We start from the raw sequence: 18,891 nt of genomic DNA, 5'->3' as shown, positions 1-18,891 counted from the left end.
CGGAGAAAGCAATGGCACCCCACTCCAGTACTCTTGCCTGGAAAATCCCATGGGTGGAGGAGACTGGTAGGCTGCAGTCCATGAGGTCGCTAAGAGTCGACTGAGCGACTTCACTTTCACTTTTCACTTTCATGCATTGGAGAAGGAAATGGCAACCCACTCCAGTGTTCTTGCCTGGAGAATCCCAGGGACAGGGGAGCCTGGTGGGCTGCTGTCTATGGGGTCACACAGAGTCGGACATGACTGAAGTGACTTAGCAGCAGTAGCAGCAGTGTATATATGTTAATCCCAAACCCCTAATTTAGCCCTCCTTCATCTTTTCCCTTTGGTAATCATAACTTTGTTTTCCATGTCTGTAAGTCTATTTGTTTTGTATATAAATTCATCTGTATCATTTTTTTAAGATTCCACTTATAAACAATATCATAAGATTTGTCTTTCTCTGTATGGCTTACTTAGTATCATAATCTCTAGGTCCATCTATATTGCTGCAAATGGCAGTATTTCATTCTTCTTATGAGTAATATTCCATTATTCCATAATGGTTGTACTGATTTACATTCCAAACAAAAGTGTAGGAACATTCCTTTTTCTATACACCCAATCCAGTATGTATCATTTGTACATTTTTGGGTTATGGCCATTCAGACCAGTGTGAGATAATGGATCACTGTAGTTTTAATTTGCCTTTCTCTAGTAAATAGCAATGTTCAGCATCTTTTCATGTGCCTATTGCCATCTGTATATTTCCTTGGGAAAATATCTGTTTAGGACTTCTGCCCATTTTTTGATTGGGTTGTTGGGGGTTTTTTTGATACTGAGTTGTATGAACTGTTTTTGTGTTTTAGAGATTAAACTGTTGTTGGTCACACTGTTTGCAAATATTTCTCCCAATCTTTGCTATGCAAAGCTTATACGTTTGATTAGGTTTCATTTATTTTTGCTTTTGTTTCATCTTGGGGGACTGAGCTAAGAAAATACTGCTATGATTTATGTCAGAGAATGTTTTACTGCTTTTCTCTTCTAGTTGTATGGTGTTATGTCTTTGTCTTTAAGCCATTTTGAGTTTATTTTTGTGTATGCTGTGAGGAAGTGTTCAACTTCATTGATTTATATGTGGCTGTCCAGCTTTCCCAACACCACTTGATGAAGAGACTTTCTCTACTGTCTATTCTTACCTCCTTTGTTGACTGTATAGGTGAGGATTTAATTTGGGGGCTCTCTCTTCTGTTTCATTAATCTATTTGTTTTTAATGCAATACCATCCTGTTTTGATTACTATAGCTGTGTAGTGTTCTCTGAAGTCTGGAAAGGTTATGCCTCCAGTTTTGTTCTTTATTCTCTAGATTGCTTTGGAAATTCTGGGGCTTTTGTGGTTCCATATAAATTTTAGGATTATTCTATTTCTGTGAAAAATGTCATGTGTAATTTGATAGGGATCATATTAAATCTTTAGATTGCTTTGGGTAGTATAGCCATTTAAACAAGATTCTTTCAATTAAAGAACATGCTATATCTTTCTATTTATTTGGAATCATCTTCAGTTTCCTTTATCAATGTTTTATAGTTCTCAGCATATAAGTTTTTCACCTATTTGGTCAGTTTATTCCTAAGCATTTTGTGTGTTTGCTTTTCTGTGTCTGTGTGATGTGATTTTAAGTGGAGTTTTTAAAAAACTTTCTCAGATGTTTTATTAGTGTAAAGAAATGCAGCATATTTCTGTATGCTAATCTTATGTTCTGCTACCTTACTGAATTCATTTGTCAGTTTTAATACTTTTTGTGTGTAGTCTTTAGGGTTTTCTATATAGAATATCTTATCACCTGCCTGTATTGACAATTTTACTTTTTCCCTTTAGATTTGGGTATCTTTTCTTTTTCATGTTTGATTGCTAGGTCTAGAAATTCCATTACTATGTTGAATAGAAGTGGTGACAGTACGGGCATCCTAGTCTTATTTCAGATTTTAGCAGGAGTCTTTCAGCTTTTCATCATTGAGTAGTATGTTGGCTAGGGTTTGTCATAAACAGTTTTTATTGACATATTTTTTCCATACCCACTTTGGTGAGAGTTTTTGTCATGAATGGATTTTGAATTTTATGAAACGGTTTTTCTGCATCTATTGATGAACATGTGGTTTCTGTCTCATTGATGTTGTGTATCTCAATGATTTTGCATGTGTTGAACCATCCTTGCAATCTTGTTGAATCCAATTTGATCATGGTGTATAATCCTTTACATGTACTGTTGGATTTGGTTTAATGATGTTTTATTGAGGATTTCTGCATCTATATTCATGAAGATATGGGCCTGTAATCTTTTGCGGGGAGTGCTTTTGTCTGGTTTTGATATCAGGGTGATGGTGAAGCCTCTTCAATCCTTTGAAAGAGTTCAAAAAGGACAGGTATAAGTTCTTCTTTGTATGTTTGGTAGAATTCCCCAATGAAGCCATCTGGTCCCAGACTTTTGTTTGCAGGGAATTTTTAAAAAATTACCAGTTCTATTTCAGATCTAGTGATCAGTCTATTCCAATTATCTTTCTTCTTGATTCAGTTATGGCAGGCTGTATGTTTCTAGAAACTTGTCCATTTCTTCCGGGCCCATTTTCTTGGCATATAACTGTTCGTAGTATTCATAGTATTTTTTTTGTATTACGGCCGTATCAGTTATTTCTCCTTTTTCATTTCTTATTTCAGTATTTGAGTCCTGTTGCTTTTCTTCTTGGTAAGGCTTGGTAAGGCTGATTAGAGGTTTGTTGGGTTTTGTTTATTTAAAATTTTATTTTCCTCTTTGAGCCATTGTTTTTTTAGTAGAATGTTTAATCTTCATGTTGCTGTTTTTCTGTTTCTCTTTCTGTGGCTGATTTCCAGTTTTATGCCATTGTGGTCAGAAAAGATTCTTGAAATACTTTCTACCCTCTTTAATTGTTGAGCATTTTATGTCCTAGTTTGTGGTCTATCCTAGAGAAAGTTCCACGTGCATTTAAAAAGAATGTGTTCTGCTTTTTTGGGACCTAGTATTCTATAGATGGAGAAGGCAATGGCACCCCACTCCAGTACTCTTGCCTGGAAAATCCCATGGACAGAGGAGCCCGGTAGGCTGCAGGCCATGGGGTCGCTCAGAGTCAGACACGACTGAGCGACTTCACTTTCACTTTTCACCTTCATGCATTGGAGAAGGAAATGGCAACCCACTCCAGTGTTCTTGTCTGGAGAATCCCAGGGACAGGGGAGCCTGGTGGGCTGCTGTCTATGGGGTCGCACAGAGTCGGACACGACTGAAGCGACTTAGCAGCAGTAGCAGCAGCATTCTATAGATACCAATTACGTCTAAGTGTTTTGTCATTTAGGATCTCTGCCTTACTGATTTTTCTGCCTGGAAGATTATTGTCAGTGAGGTGTTACATTCTCTTATTATTGTATTCCTATTAATTTCTTCTTTTCTGTCTGTTACTATTTTTATATATTTAGGTGCTCCTATTTTTCAAAATTGGAGTATCATTGATTTACGGTGCTTTGTTAATTTCTGCTGTATAGCAAAGTGATTCAGTTTTACATATATACACATTATTGTTTAATATTATTTTCCATGGTTTATCATAGGATGCTGAATATAGAGTCTTTCCTATTGTATATTCTTGGGGTTATTTCTGGGCTTTCTATTCTGTTTCATTGAACTATATGTCTGTTTTTGTGCCAGTACCATGCTGTTTTGATTACTGTACCTCTGTAGTATTATTTGAAGTCTGGATGGACTGCAAGGAGATCCAACCAGTCCATTCTGAAGGAGATCAGCCCTGGGATTTCTTTGGAAGGAATGATGCTAAAGCTGAAACTTCAGTACTTTGGCCACCTCATGCGAAGAGTTGACTCATTGGAAAAGACTGTGATGCTGGGAGGGATTGGGGGCAGGAGGAGAAGGGGATGACAGAGGATGAGATGGCTGGATGGCATCACTGACTCGATGGATGTGAGTCTGAGTGAACTCCGGAAGATGGTGATGGACAGGGAGGCCTGGCGTGCTGCGATTCATGGGGTTGCAAAGAGTCGGACACGACTGACTAACCAACTGAACTGAGGGTTATACCTGCTGCTTTGTTCTTTTTCTACAGGATTACTGTGGCATTTCTGAGTCTTTTTGGCTCTAAACTTTAGGATTATTCTAGTTCAGTGAAACATTTCATGGGCAATTTAATAGGGATAGCATTAAATCTGTGGATTACTTTGGGTAGTATCCCATATTATATTAATTCTTCCAATAGAAGAGCATGGGATATCCTTCCATTTCTTTGAATCATCAGTTTCCTTTGTTAATATTTTATAGTTCTCAGCATAAGTGTTCAACCTTCTTGGTCAGCTTAATTGCTAAGCATCTTTTTTGGTGTGATTTTGAAAGGTATTGTTTTTTCACATTCCTTTTCTGAAATTGTTAGTGTAAAGAAATACAACTGACTTCTGTAAATGTGTTAACTAAGTCCAAGCTCATTCTGTTCACTGCATGACAGCCCAATCAATTGGAGATGAGATGTTGAGGCAAGGAATACAACTGTATTTGGAAAGCCAACTGCCCAAGATGGCAGACTCATGTCTAAAATAACCATCTTATCTGGGTCTGGATGCCAGATTCTTTTATAGAATGATGAGTGTGTGTGGCGGGAGCTGGAGAGAGGTGAGGAGTAAAGTTTAAATGGCCATGAATCTTAAAAACATCTCTTGGAATAGCTAGCCTTGGGACAGGGAGGTGTTAATTTCTTACTTCCTGTAGCCATCCACAAGTGGACAGGGCTCTAAACAAAGGCATTTTGGTTTAACACTCAGGCAGAGTGGATAGGGTTCCCCAAGGCAAGCCATTATGTATGGACAGTATCCTTTTAGTGAACAAAAACAACGAGAAGCAAAAGTTAAAGTGAAAGAAGCAGGTACAACATGGACTCAGTTCTTCCCTATAACAAGTCCCTACTGTCACTGTCTATCCCATAATCTTGTGGGGGGAAAAAGGGGCCAATGACCATTCTAACTGTTTCTGGTTGTGTCTTATCAGATGAATCTCTCTGGTAATGTCTGCCATTGGTGCTAGTGTTCCCAAGGTTACTTCTTCTGATCCTATATGGGAAGTTTCTATTTTATACCTATAGACTTGAAAAATATTAAAACCTAAAAGTTAAGGTTTTATTTGGTGGGAATTTTGAGGACTTCAAGCCCAGGAGGCAATACCTCAAGTTAAGGAATTCAGTGCTTTTCTATGTACGGGAAGATCTAAGAATCTGGGATTACTGAAATCATTTCCTTGATATGCACCTCTGCTATCTGGGGCCTGTATCCCAAGTTTCCTCAGGGCTCACCATAGGGAGCAGCAGTAGTCTGATGGCTGCTGGATAGCAGGTACTTTTCTCCTTGAGTTTCCTCAGGGCTCACTGGCTCATGTCAGAGGGCTACCTCAGATCCTGTCCTCTCAGTAAGAAATTTAACCAAGATTTGGGAGACGTTTCATGATCATATTTTGTCCCACGGCACTGGGAGGTTGATCCCAGATCAGGAGAAAAATTTTGATATGCCACTCCAGGTGCTAAGTTTTGGATTAGACTCCTATCAATAATTAAAATTCTTTGGATCTTGTCTGTGATCCAGGACACATTTTCCCTTGTTGACTCTTCCCATACCTCAGTTCAGTTCAGTTCAATTGGTCAGTCGTGTCCGACTCTTTGCGACCCCATGAATTGCAGCACGCCAGGCCTCCCTGTCCATCACCGACTCCCGGAGTTCACTCAGACTCACATCCATTGAGTCAGTGATGCCATCCAGCCATCTCATCCTCTGTTGTCCCCTTCTCCTCCTGCCCCCAATCCCTCCCAGCATCAGAGTCTTTTCCAATGAGTCAACTCTTCACATCAGGTGGCCAAAGTACTGGAGTCTCAGCTTTAGCATCATTCCTTCCAAAGAAATCCCAGGGCTGATCTCCTTCAGAATGGACTGGTTGCATCTCCTTGCAGTCCAAGGGACTCTCAAGAGTCTTCTCCAACACCACAGTTCAAAAGCATCAATTCTTCAGTGCTCAGCTTTCTTCACAGTCCAATTCTTACATCCATACATGACCACAGGAAAAACCATAGCCTTGACTAGACGGACCTTTGTTGGCAAAGTAATGTCTCTGCTTTTTAATATGCTATCTAGGTTGGTCATAACTTTCCTTCCAAGGAGTAAGCATCTTTTAATTTCATGGCTGCAGTCACCATCTGCAGTGATTTTGGAGCCCCCAAAAATAGTCTGACACTGTTTCCCCATCTATTTCCCATGAAGTGATGGCATCAGATGCCATGATCTTCATTTTCTGAATGTTGAGCTTTAAGCCAACTTTTTCACTCTCCTCTTTCACTTTCTTCAAGAGGCTTTTTAGTTCCTCTTCACTTTCTGCCATAAGGGTGGTGTCATCTGCATATCTGAGGTTATTGATATTTCTCCCGGAAATCTTGATTCCAGCTTGTGCTTCTTCCAGCCCAGCGTTTCTCATGATGTACTCTGCATATAAGTTAAATAAGCAGGGTGACAGTATACAGCCTTGACGTCCTCCTTTTCCTATTTGGAACCAGCCTGTTGTTCCATGTCCAGTTCTAACTGTTGCTTCCTGACCTGCATATAGGTTTCTCAAGAGGCAGGTCAGGTGGTCTGGTATTCCCATCTCTTTCAGAATTTTCCACAGTTTATTGTGGTACACACAATCAAAGGCTTTGGCATAGTCAATAAAGCAGAAATAGATGTTTTTCTGGAACTCTCTTGCTTTTTCCATGATCCAGCAGATGTTGGAAATTTGAAACCAGCTTGAACATCTGCAAGTTCACAGTTCACATATTGCTGAAGCCTGGCTTGGAGAATTTTGAGCATTACTTTACTAGTGTGTGAGATGAGTGCAATTGTGCAGTAGTTTGAGCATTCTTTGGCATTGCCTTTCTTTGGGACTGGAATGAAAACTGACCTTTTCCAGTCCTGTGGCCACTGCTGAGTTTTCCAAATTGGCTGACATAGTGAGTGCAGCACTTTCACAGCATCATCTTTCAGGATTTGAAATAGCTTAACTAGAATTCCATCACCTCCACTAGCTTTGTTCGTAGTGATGCTTTCGAAGGCCCACTTGAATGCACATTCCAGGATGTCTGGCTCTAGGTCAGTGATCACACCATCGTGATTATCTTGGTCGTGAAGATCTTTTTTGTACAGTTCTTCTGTGTATTCTTGCCACCTCTTCTTAATATCTTCTGCTTCTGTTAGGTCCATACCGTTTCTGTCCTTTATTGAGCCCATCTTTGCATGAAATGTTCCCTTGGTATCTCTGATTTTCTTGAAGAGATCCCTAGTCTTTCCCATTCTGTTGTTTTCCTCTATTTCTTTGCATTGATCACTGAAGAAGGCTTTCTTATCTCTCCTTGCTATTCTTTGGAACTCTGCATTCAAATGTGGATATCTTTCCTTTTCTGCTTTGCTTTTCACTTCTCTTCTTTTCTCAGCTAATTGTAAGGCCTCCTCAGACAGCCATTTTGCTTTTTTGCATTTCTTTTCCATGGGGATGGTCTTGATCCCTGTCTCCTGTACAATGTCACAAACCTCCATCCATAGTTCATCAGGCACTCTATCTATCAGATCTAGTCCCTTAAATCTATTTCTCTCTTCCACTGTATAATCATAAGGGATTTGATTTAGGTCATACCTGAATGGTCTAGTAGTTTTCCCTACTTTCTTCAATTTCAGTCTGAATTTGGCAATAAGGAGTTCATGATCTGAGCCACAGTCAGCTCCTGGTCTTGTTTTTGTTGACTGTATAGAGCCTCTCCATCTTTGAAGAATGGCAAACCATTCAATATCACAGTAATTGAAGTCTGTGCCCCAACCAGCAACGCTGAAGAAGCTGAAGTTGAACGGTTCTATGAAGACTTACAAGACCTTTTAGAATTAACACCCAAAAAAGATGTCCTTTTCCTTATAGGGGACTGGAATGCAAAAGTAGGACGTCAAGAAACACCTGGAGTAACAGGCAAATTTGGCCTTGGTATACGGAATGAAGCAGGGCAAAGACTAATAGACTTTTTCCAAGAAAATGCACTGGTCATAGCAAACACCCTCTTTCAACAACACAAGAGAAGACTCTACACATGGACATCACCAGATGGTCAACACCGAAATCAGATTGATTATGTTCTTTGCAGCCAAAGATGGAGAAGCTCTTCCCATACCGAGAATCACACTATTACAATTATCTTATGTTGTAAATGTGATCTATTTCCTCAAGATGTTTAGCCATAGAGGTTTTATTGGAGGCTTGGTTACATGCTGGGTACTGTAAGAAACAACACTCATAAATTAGGCAGGCTGTATGTAATATAGCTTGTAACACTGACAAAAGCACAGTGCAGCAGGGAGATAACAAAGCAATGTTTGGAAACAAAGAACAAATTAAAACAATGATTAGTATAACTGGTGGTAATCCAGTTGTAATAATTGAGTGATCAAAGGAGCCATAACTGATTTAATGACCTATCTGCGGTTTCACTGTACCAGCTGTGCGTACTTGGACATGTGTGGCTTTGAGATAAGCATATGCCACTGGCAGGATCAACTAGGTAGAGAAAAAAATAAATGTTTAAATTCTGCTTACAGAGGTATAATTTACCAAATTACTCTAAGTCATAATTAGTTTAAGGAGAAGGTTTTTTTTAACACTGGAAAACACAGATTTAAGCCAGTAATATTTTTTTAGCCAAAAATTTTTTTTGGCAAAAATATTTAAGCCAAAAATATTTTTATATTTTTGAAACCCTAAAAATTATAACCATACTTATGTACTGAGATGGCCAAAGCCTCTTAAACTAATATTTATGGAAAACAAGTCAAGTTTTATTTTACCTTCTTTTTAAAATTTGCATTTTAGAAGGACAGCAGAGATGAGGGTTCTTTTGAAGACCAGACAGGACGTTTGCATCTCAAAGATACATGTAGGCTTTTTCTAGGATGACTTGTTTTCCCTTTGTTTAATACTTACAAGCCTCTTGAGATTAATTGAGAAAGTTTTGGGAGTGGTAGAAGGATTGGTGGGTTTTGGATTAGTTTTGGAGACACACTTCTGGTCATGTAAATACTACATTTGTAAACAAAGGACAGGTTTGGTTTTTTTCCCAAAGAATTGGGAGACTACCTCAATGATATTCAAGGACCCATTTACTTATGTTGCAAAGTCTTACTTTTCCTCATTTAGTTGAGAAGGCTTCTTCTGACATTCCTATCAGGTTCTGAATATTAGCTATGCTTAGTTTAGTCAGATCTATGGCTTCCCATTTTGTCAATGTATCTATAAATACCTTTGAGCATCTTCCCTAGGTTTTAACCAGTGGCATTCTAGAGGTTATAAGAACAACTGGTTTTGTACTTCTTGCAGAAACTCCTGTGTCAGGGATATGAAACTGTTTACCTCAGACTGGGACCTGAACCCATGTGCTGGGACTTCAACCCAGCCAAAACCCACGGTACCTAGTTTCAGAACCTAATGAAGTGCAGGTTCTTGATGTCTTATCCCAGAAAGAATTCAGTGAGAGACAAAGTGATAGCTAAGAAATAGATTTATTTAGAGAGAAACACACTCCACAGACAGAGTGTGGGCCATTGCAGAGGGTGAGTGCTGCAGCTGGGAAGTGTGGCGTGGTTAGTTTTTATGGGTTGGGTAATTTCATAGGCTAATTAGTGGAAGGATTATTCCAACTATTTTGGGGAAGGGGTGGAGGTTTCCAGGAATTGGGCCACCACCCACTTTTTAGTCTTTTGACCCTGCCTTGGAACTGTCATGGCACCTCTGGGTATGTCATTTGGCTTGCTGATTGAGAATCAAGGTCCAGTTGAAGTTGACTTGTCTGCCATCTAGGACTCAGTTCAGTTGCTCAGTCATGTCCGACTCTTTGCGGCCCTATGGACTGCAGCATGCCAGGCCTCCCTGTCCATTACCAACTCCCAGAGCTTACTCAAACTCATGTCCATAGCATCGGTGATGCCATCCAACCATCTCATCTTCCATTGTCCCCTTCTCCTCCTGCCTTCAATCTTTCCCAGCATCAGGGTCTTTTCCAGTGAGTCAGTTCTTCACATCAGGTGGCCAAAGTATTGTAGTTTCAGCTTCAGCATCAGTCCTTCCAATGAACATTTGAACTGATTTCCTTCAGGACAGACTGGTTGGATTTCCTTGCAGTCCAAGGGACTCTCAAGGGTCTTCTCCAACACCACAGTTCAAAAGCATCAATTCTTTGGTGCTCAGCTTTCTTTACAGTCCAACTTTCTTTATAGTCCAGTGAGTCAGGTACTGCAATGTAAAACCCATCAGTCTACAAAAGAGGTAGGATGAAAATTGGGTTTCTGGGAGATGGAACAAAATAAGCTCACCCAGGGATCGAACCTGCATCTCTTATGTCTACCTGCACTGGCAGGTGAGTTCTTTACCACTAGTACCACCTGGGAAAGCCCGTGGCTTGACCACATCCAATTTACTTTGATACATGGACCTAACATTCCAGGATCCTATGCAATATTGTTCTTTACAGTATTGGACATTATTCTCACTACCAGACACATTCACAACTGAACATCATCTCTGCTTTGGCCTAGCTGCTTCATTCTTTCTGGAGCTATTAGTAATTGCCCTCAACTCTTCCCCAGTAGCATATCAGATACCTTCTGACCTGAGGGATTTATCTTCTGGTGTCATATCTTTTTGCCTTTTCATACGATTCATGGGATTCTTACAGCAAGAATACTGGAGTGGTTTGCTATTTCCCTCTCCAGTGGACCATATTTTGTCAGAACTCTTCACTATGACCCGTCCACCTTGAGTGGCCTTGCACGGCATGACTCATAGCTTCACTGAGTTATGCAAGCCCCTTCACTACCCCTAGGATGTGATCCATGGAGGGACCATCCCAGTGATTACCCAGTAACTCTTCCACTAGTGCCCTTGTCCCTGCAGTGAGCCACAGCTGCGCTTAGCTCCCCAGGAGACCCTCAAAGACCAGCAGGTAGGTCTGGCCCAGGCCCCTGTGAAGTCACTGCTTTTTCCCTTGGGTCCCAGTGCACATAAAGGCTTGTGTGTGCCCTCCAAGAATGACATTTCTCTTTCTCCTCCTCCTGTGGAGCTCCTGTTATCAAACCCTGCTGGCCTTCAAAGCCAAATGTTCTTGGGGCTCCTTCTCCCAATATCAGACCCCTAGACTGCAGAGCCTGATGTGGGGCTCAGAACTTTCACTTCTGTGAGAATTTCTGCAATAGAATTATTTTCCAGTTTCTGGGTTGCCCAAGTGGTGGGTATAAGATTATATCATAAATATAATATGATATTTAATATAATATTGCCTTCTACCATCTCACTGTGACTTCTCCTTTGTCTTTGGAAGAATATCTTTTTTGGTAGGTGCCAGTCCTTTATTGTCAATGCATCATTGTTCAGCAGTTGTGATTTTAGTGTTTTCACTAAAATTGGAGGTGAGGTGAGGTCTTTCTCTTCCACCATTTTGTCCCCAGATTGACTAGAATCTTTCCTCTCTTCTTGCCAGAGGTTTGAGTAGTAAATCTTAGGTGCTCTAATATATGTTTGCTATTGCTAAGTCACTTCATTCGTGTCCGACTCTGTGCGACCCCATAGATGGCAGCCCACCAGGCTCCCCTGTCCTTGGGATCTCCAGGCAAGAACACTGGAGTGGGTTGCCATTTCCTTCTCCAACGCATAAAAGTGAAAAGGGAAAGTGAAGTCGCTCAGTCATGTCCAACTCTTTGCGACCCCATGGACTGCAGCCTACCAGGCTCCTCCGTCCATGGGATTTTCCAGGCAAGAGTACTGGAGTGGGGTGCCATTGCCTTCTTAGAACATATATTTACATAATTCTTGTTTGAGAGTTGAGATGCTTAGAAAGTGCTTTAGTGCTGCACTTATTAGAGCAATTCCTAAACCCCTGGTTATGGTTTCTCCCCACAAAGGGGGGCACATGGCATTAACAGTCATGTGGCATTAACTGTCTTCTTGCACTGTTGACCTAACTGAAATGTTCATGAACCTCATTTTTTTTACATTTAGAGTTGTTTCTGCCAACATGAGAACATTAAAATATACCAGGAGAATTCAAATACATGTTAGAGTAGAAAATAGTCTCTTGTGTGTGAAAACACTACATCTAAATTATGGCATTCTTTTGAATCTATAAACATTTTTTTAGAGACATGATAAAGTTGTACAAAAAAAAAAAGTTGATGTATTTAAGGGTTTGCTTTGCTGGATTTGTACTTAGTGCTCATTTCAACTAACATGGAAGAGTTCAAGAATGTAAATTCAAGTTGCATAGGCTTAAATTAGATAGCCAGGCCTAGTTTTGGAGCAGTATTTGATTTTTATGCCAAAAGTATAGAATGTTACTGATTGCTAGTATTTTATGCTACAGAAACAGTCCTGTGGATGGACAGAGGAAGAGACCTCTTATTCAGGCAGTTGGAAAACACATATATTAGCATAATGGGCTACATAAAATTGGACTAGAAGGCACTTGCTGCATGCCTGTCTCTTCATGGCTGATGAAATAGGAGGACAGCCACAGAATCCCAAAACTTGAGACTTGGAGGACAACTGGGCTCTAAAAGTAAAACTGTAATAACTACTGAAAAGAGCTAAAAGAATCATATATAGTACAGAAAATTTCCTTCTAGGACTGTAAAAAACTTAGCTTGAACTGTAACTTCTATTTTGTCTATGTATCTTAATCACATATATAGGCATCTCCTGCTTACTCTCAGTTATCTGTGAAAAATTAAAGTTTCTGTGTGAAAATGCTAAAAGAATTTGATGCACTGCAGCTAAAATAGGTTTCTCAGGTGGCGCTGGTGGTAAAGAACCTGCTTGCCAATGCAGGAGATTTAAGAGAGACAATTTGATCCCTGGGTTGGGAAGATTCCCTGGAGAAGGGCATGGCCACCCACTCCATTATTCTTGCCTGAAGAATCCCACGGACAGAGGAACCTGGGAGGCTACAATCCATAGGGCCACAAAGACTTAGACACAACTAAAGTGACTTATCATGAATGCATGCAGCCAAAATCCCCCACTTTCCTAGAAATAAAACACAATGTAGTGATGCTAGAATGTATTATGCTTAAAACACCTTGATCATCAATGAAGTTTCCTTCAGTTCAAGTTCAGTCGCTCAGTCGTGCCCGACTCTTTGCGACCCCATGAATTGCAGCACGCCAGGCCTCCCTGTCCATCACCAACTCCCGGAGTTCACTCAAACTCAGTGTCCATCGAGTTGGTGATGCCATCCAGCCATCTCGTCCTCTGTCGTCCCCTTCTCCTCCTGCCCCCAATCCCTCCCAGCATCAGGGTCTTTCTAATGAGTTCTGTTGTGACCCACTCATGTGGGTTCCTTTTCCACAACTGGACATGTGTTCAGTCTTGTCACTCCGTATCACTAGGAGAAAACAATAGCTCGATGGCCATGGGAAACACTGTGGAAATGCATTCAAGAGCAGCACAGGAGCTGTGGCTGGTCACACTGAGTACAGCGTGCCAGGCCTTTCGGTGTTGGTGATGTCCTAGGGCACATCCACTTAGTTGGTACTGTTTGGGCACTTCAAACATCTGTGATTCCAACTACTGTATTTGGAATATAATTGAAGACTGTGCCAACATCATTTAAAATGCTATATTGAATTGTGGGGGATATACATTTTTCCTGTATAAATGTTAGTTGAAAACTGTTGATAGGTACATTCTATGATGCTGGGGTATTGTTTTAGCTTTCCAGTGCTGCTGCAACAAATAACCACAAACTTAAGTGGCTTCAAACAACACATTTGTTATCTTACAGTGATACAGGTTAGAGGTTGACGCAAGCTTCACTAGACTAAAATCAAGGTATCTGCAGCATAGCATTCTGGAGGCTCCAGATGACAATAACTGCACCTTGCCTTTTTCAGCTGCTTGAGGCTATCCACATTCTTTGGCTCCTGGTGTCTCCCGGCTTTACCCCATCTTCAAAGCTACCAGTGGCAGGCAGTCTCATGTCCCATTTGACTTCTTCTATAGCTGAGCGCTGCAGAATTGATGCTTTTGAACTGTGGTGTTAGAGAAGACTCTTGAGAGTCCCTTGGACTGCAAGGAGATCCAACCAGTCCATTCTGAAGGAGATCAGCCCTGGGATTTCTTTGGAAGGAATGATGCTAAAGCTGAAACTCCAGTACTTTGGCCACCTCATGCAAAGAATTGACTCACTGGAAAAGACTCTGATGCTGAGAGGGATTGGGGGCAGGAGGAGAAGGGGACGACAGAGGATGAGATGGCTGGATGGCATCACTGACTCGATGGATGTGAGTCTGAGTGAACTCCGGGAGTTGGTGATGGACAGGGAGGCCTGGCGTGCTGCGATTCATGGGGTCGCAAAGAGTCAGACACAACTGAGCGAACAAACTGAACTGATAGTCATTCATCCCCTTGATGCTCCTATTCTGCCACCTTTTCCTTCCATTCTTGTAGTTACAGGGGGGCCATCTAAATAATCTCTACTTTAAGGCCAGCTGATTACTAATCTTAATTCCCTTTTGACATATGCGGTAACATTCACAGGTTCCAGGGGTTAGGACATGGACATTTCATTTATTTACTTATTTAATTGAAGTATAGTTGATTTACAATGTTGTGCTAATTTCTGCTGTACAAAGTGACTCAGTTATATACATATATATTCTTTTCCCGTTATGGTTTATCTCAGGAGATTAGATATGGTTCCCTGTGATGTACAGTAGGACCTCGTTCTTTATTCACTCTAATAGTTTGCATCTGCTAACCCAAACCTCCCAGTCTACCCCCTCCTTCTTTCCTTCCCCCTTGGCAGCCACAATTCTATGTCTATGAATCAATTTCTGTTTTGTAGATAGGTTCATTTGTGCCATATTTTACAGTCCACATATAAATTTTATCACGTCATATTTGTCTTTCTCTTTCTGACTTAGTATGATAATCTCGAGTTGCATTCATGTTGCAGCAAATGGCATTCTTTCATTCTTTTTTATGGCTGAGTAGTATTGTACTGTATATACCACATCTTCTTATCTATTCATCTGGCAATGGACATTTATTTAGGTGGTTTCCCTGTCTTGACTATTTGTGAACAGTGCTGCTGTGAATATAGGGGTGCATGTGTCTTTTTGAATTACAGTTTTGTCCAGATATATGCCCAGGAATGGCACTGCTGGATCATATGGTAATTTTAGTTTTCTGAGAAACCTCCATACTGTTTTCCATAGTGGCTGCAACAATTTACATTCCCACCAACAGTGTAGGAGGGTTCCCTTTTTTTCCATGACCTCTCCAGCATTTATTATTCATAGACTTTTTAATGATGGCATTCTGACTGGTATGAGGTAGTACCTCATTGTAGTTTTGATTTGCATTTCTCTAATAATTATTGATGTTGAGCGTCTTTTCAGGTGCCTACTGGCCATCTATATGTCTTCTTTGGAGAAATGCCTTGTTTAGATCTGTTCATTTTTCAATTGGATTATTTGGTTTTTCTGTTGAATTGTATGAGCTGTTTGTATATTTTGAAGATTAAACCTTTGTTGGTATCCTCACTTGCAAATTGGGCTTCCCTGATAGCGCAGATGGTAAAGAATCTGCCTGCAATGAAGGAGCTGCTAAGTCACTTCAGTCGTGTCCAACTCTGTGCGATCCCATAGATGGCAGCCCACCAGGCTCCCCCGTCCCTGGGATTCTCCAGGCAAGAATACTGGAGTGGGTTGCCATTTCCTTCTCCAATGCATGAAAGTGAAAAGTGAAAGTGAAGTCGCTCAGTCATGTCCGACTCTTCACGACCCCATGGACTGCCGCCTACCAGGCTCCTCCGTCCATGGGATTTTCCAGGCAAGAGTACTGGAGTGGGGTGCCATTGCCTTCTCTGGCAATGCAGGAGACCCCAGTTCAATTCCTAGATTGGGAAGATCCTCTGGCGAAGGGATGGGCTACCCACTCCAGTATTCTTGGGCTTCCCTTGTGGCTCAGCTGGTAAAGAATCCCCTGCAGTGTGGGAGACCTGGGTTCGATCCCTGGGTTGGGAAGATCCCCTGGAGAAAGGAAAGACTACCAACTCCAGTATTCTGGCCTGGAGAATTCCATGGATTGCAAATTCCATGGGGTTGCAGAGAGTCGAATGTGAGAGACTTTCACTTGCAAATATTTTCTCCCATTTCATAGGTTGTCTTTTCATTTTGTTAATGGTTTCCTCTGACCTGTAAATGCTTGTAAGTATGATTAGGTCCCATTGGCTTGGTTTTTTTTACTTCTGTTACCTTGGAAGGCTGACCTAAGACAACATTGGTATGATTTATGTCAGAGAATGTTTTACTTATGCTTTCTTCTAGGAGTTTTATGGTGTCATGTCATGTTCAAGTCTTTAAGCCATTTTGAGTTTGTTTATGTGCATGGTGTGAGGGTGTGTTCTAACTTCATTGATTTAGATCCAGCTCTCCAACTTTCCCAGCACTATTTGCTGAAAATACTTGCCCAGCTTCCCTGGTGGCTCAGACGGTAAAAGCATCTGCCTACAATGGGGGAGACCCAGGTTCAATCCCTGGGTCAGGAAGATCTCCTGGAGAAGGCAATGGCACCCCATTCCAGTACTCTTGCCTGGAAAATCCCATGGAGAGAGGAATGTGGTAGGCTTCAGTCCATGGGGTCGCAAAGAGTCAGACATGACTGAGTGACTTCACTTTCACTTTTTCAATTTTATATTATTGCCTACTGTGTTAAAGATTAATTGACCATAGGAGTGTGGCTTAATCCTGGGCCCTCTGTTCTGTTCCATTGATCTGTATGTCTGTTTTTGTCCCAGTAGCACACTGTTCTGATTACTGTAGTTTTGTAGTATTGCCTGAAGTGTGGGAGGGTTATGCCTCCTGCTTTGCCTTTTTTCCCTCAGGATTGCTTGGGCAATTCTGGGTCTTTTATGGTTCCATATAAATTTTGGATTATTTATTCTAGTTCTGTGAAAAATGTCAGTTAATTTGATAAGAGTAGTAGTAGTCGTGTTAGTTGCTCAATTGTGTCCAACTCTTCGCAACCCTGTGGACTGTAGCCCACCAGGCTCTTCTGTCCATGGGATTCTCCAGGCAAAAATATTGGAGTGGATTGCCATTCCCTTCTCCAGAAGGGAGAATTTGATATGGATTGCATTACATCTGTAGATTGCTTTGAATAGTAAAGCCATTTTAACAATATTAATTCTTCCAGTTGAAGTGCATGGGATATCTTACCATTTCTTTGAATCCTCTTTAATTTCCATTATTAATGTTTTATAGTTCTCAGCATGTAAGTGTTTCACGTCCTTTTACACATTTATTCCTTGGTGATTTCAAAAGATTTTTTAAAAATTCTCTGATGTTTCATTGTTAGTATAAAGAAATGCAACTGATTTCTGAATGTTAATCTTGTATCCCATACTTTGCTGAATTCATTTATCAGTCCTAGTAGATTCTGTGTAGAGTCTATAGGATTTTCTATATATAGTATCATGTCATCTGCATATAGTGACAGCTTTACCTCTTCTCTCCCAATTTAGATACCTTTTACTTCTTTTTCTTGTTTGTTTGCTGGGGCTACAGCTTTCAATACTATGTTGAAGAGAAGTGGGGAGAGTGGGGGCATCCTTGTTTTATTCTAGATTTTAGCAAGACTTTTAGCTTTTATCATTGAGTACTGTTGGCTGTGGGTTTGTCATAAATAGCTTTTATGATGTTGAGATAGCTTCAAAAGCTAAGAATATTATAAATGGATGTTGAATTTTATCAAATGTTTTTTAAATATCTATTGAGATGATAATGTGATTTTTTACTTTTGTTAATGTGGTATATTACATTGATTTTCATATATTGAACCATCCTTATGAACTTGGAATGAATCCTAGTTGATTGTGGTGTATGACCTTTTTTATGTGTCGTTTGATTTGGTTTGCTAATATTTTGTTGAATTTTTGCATCTATATTCATCAAAGATATTGGCTTATAATTTTCTTTTTTGGTGGTCTACTTGTCTGATTTTGGTATCAGGGGATGGTGGCTTCTTAGAATGTCTTTGGGAGTGTTCCCTCCTCTTAATCTTTTGAAACATTTTGAGAAGGATCAGTATAAGTTCTTCTTTGTATATTTAATAGAGTTTGCCTGTTACACCATCTGGTCCTGGGCTTTTTCTTCAGATTTTTTGTTGTTGCTATTAAGCACCAAAGAATTGATGCTTTTGATCTGTGGTGTTGGAGAAGACTCTTGAGAGTCCCTTGGACTGTAAGGAGATCCAACTGGTCCATTCTGAAGGAGATCAGCCCTGGGATTTCTTTGGAAAGAATGATGCTAAAGCTGAAACTCCAGTACTCTGGCCACCTCATGCGAAGAGTTGACTCATTGGAAAAGACTCTGATGCTGGGAGGGATTGGGGGCAGGAGTAGAAGGGGACGACAGAGGATGAGATGACTGGATGGCATCACTGACTCGATGGACGTGAGTCTGAGTGAACTCCGGGAGTTGGTGATGGACAGGGAGGCCTGGCATGCTGTGATTCATGGGGTCGCAAAGAGTCGGACACGACTGAGCAACTGATCTGATCTGATTGTTGTTACAGATTCTATTTCACTTCTAGTGATTGGTCTGTTCAATTAACTGTTGTTCTCAATTCAATTTTGTTGGGCTATGTGTTTCTACGAATTTGTCCATTTCTTCTATGTTGTTAAATTTGTTGCCATATAACTGTTCACAGTATTCTCTTATGGTTTTTTATATTTCTGTAGTATCAGTTGAGAATTTTTCCTTTTTCATGTCTTATTTTGTTTATTTAGGTTCTCTTT

The 18,891-nt window shown here is 40.6% G+C and overlaps 1 long non-coding RNA gene across 3 annotated transcripts in view; it reads left to right on the top strand.

The window, feature by feature from the left end:
- The window catches only part of LOC129622905 (uncharacterized), a 33,746-nt gene extending 17,790 nt beyond the window's left edge, over nt 1–15,956 (top strand). For 2 of the 3 annotated variants that reach the window (XR_008700179.1, XR_008700177.1), the window contains exon 3: nt 7,974–8,457. This is a non-coding gene — a long non-coding RNA (uncharacterized LOC129622905). Of the gene's footprint in view, nt 1–7,973; nt 8,458–13,981 lie in introns of those variants that run through there. The other variant, XR_008700178.1, reaches the window with a different exon arrangement.
- Nucleotides 15,957–18,891: the final 2,935 nt, after the last annotated feature.

This window comes from Bubalus kerabau, chromosome 11 (assembly GCF_029407905.1).
Source record: "Bubalus kerabau isolate K-KA32 ecotype Philippines breed swamp buffalo chromosome 11, PCC_UOA_SB_1v2, whole genome shotgun sequence".
Lineage (NCBI taxonomy): Eukaryota > Metazoa > Chordata > Mammalia > Artiodactyla > Bovidae > Bubalus > Bubalus kerabau.
This window is presented reverse-complemented; position numbering and strand designations above follow the sequence as displayed.